The sequence below is a fragment of the Limulus polyphemus genome, unplaced genomic scaffold (genome assembly GCF_000517525.1).
Source record: "Limulus polyphemus unplaced genomic scaffold, Limulus_polyphemus-2.1.2 Scaffold6486, whole genome shotgun sequence".
In the NCBI taxonomy this organism is placed as follows: domain Eukaryota; kingdom Metazoa; phylum Arthropoda; class Merostomata; order Xiphosura; family Limulidae; genus Limulus; species Limulus polyphemus.
The window spans coordinates 42939-43767 of record NW_013672096.1 but is presented as its reverse complement, the minus strand read 5'-3'; the positions used below and the strand labels follow the sequence as shown (position 1 = coordinate 43767).

The following is an 829-nucleotide window of genomic DNA, read 5'->3' as shown; positions in this document are numbered from 1 at the left end:
AATCGAGAGCAGTATGTCTCATCCCTCTCTAGGGCCAGTGGGGGACATACTCTTCCACTTTGCTTATGTTTGGAGGCTATTTATGGTCGATTCATGGGTTGAAGATTGTTTCTGGAGGTCTGGCTCTCTGCTACCTGTTGTCTCCCTATGTGTTCTACCATATTGTCTGGTCATTAACTTGACTGTTTTTTATTCCCAGGACCTTCATTTCCACCATTACATAAATGATTGGCTCCTGATGGCATCCTTATGGGCTAACTCTGCCAACTATATTCAGTTCTTCTTCAGGAACTGCCAGGGTTGGTTGGCTCATAAAGGTGGAAAAATCATTCCTTGTTCCTCTTGGTGTGTTTTTCAATTCACCTCTCAGTCTGGCCCAGCCTTCTACACTTTGGTTGAGAGATGTGGAATGTCTCATTTGCTAGGTCTCCTCTTCACCCTCTCCTACTGCACAAGAGGTGCTATCTCTTGGGAACTTGGGCTTCTCTCAAAGCCCTTATTCCTCTATGCTTATCCTCCTATTTTGCTTCTTCCTCATGTACTTTTGATAGTTCTGACCACTCCTTGTCTAGTTATGTTAGTGGCACCATATTGGCTGGTTCAGACGTGGTTTCTACTTCTGTGATGGCTAGTGGTATCACCACCTATTCCATTTCCTTTGTCTCCCATGCTCCTTCACCAATCTTGATTCAGTGTGTGTCATCTTTTCCTACCCACATTCCATTTTCATGCAAGGTTTTGGTCCGGTCCCTCAACAGGTGGTCTGTAGTTTCCTGGTCTGTTGCCCCCTTGATTTCTCATCTAGTTCAACCATCATTCTTGGTAGTTT

General features: G+C 44.6%; 1 protein-coding gene across 1 annotated transcript in view; it reads left to right on the top strand.

The window, feature by feature from the left end:
• The window catches only part of LOC106473763 (E3 ubiquitin-protein ligase rnf213-alpha-like), a 49843-nt gene that overhangs the window by 8863 nt on the left and 40151 nt on the right, over positions 1–829 (top strand). The window lies entirely within an intron of this gene.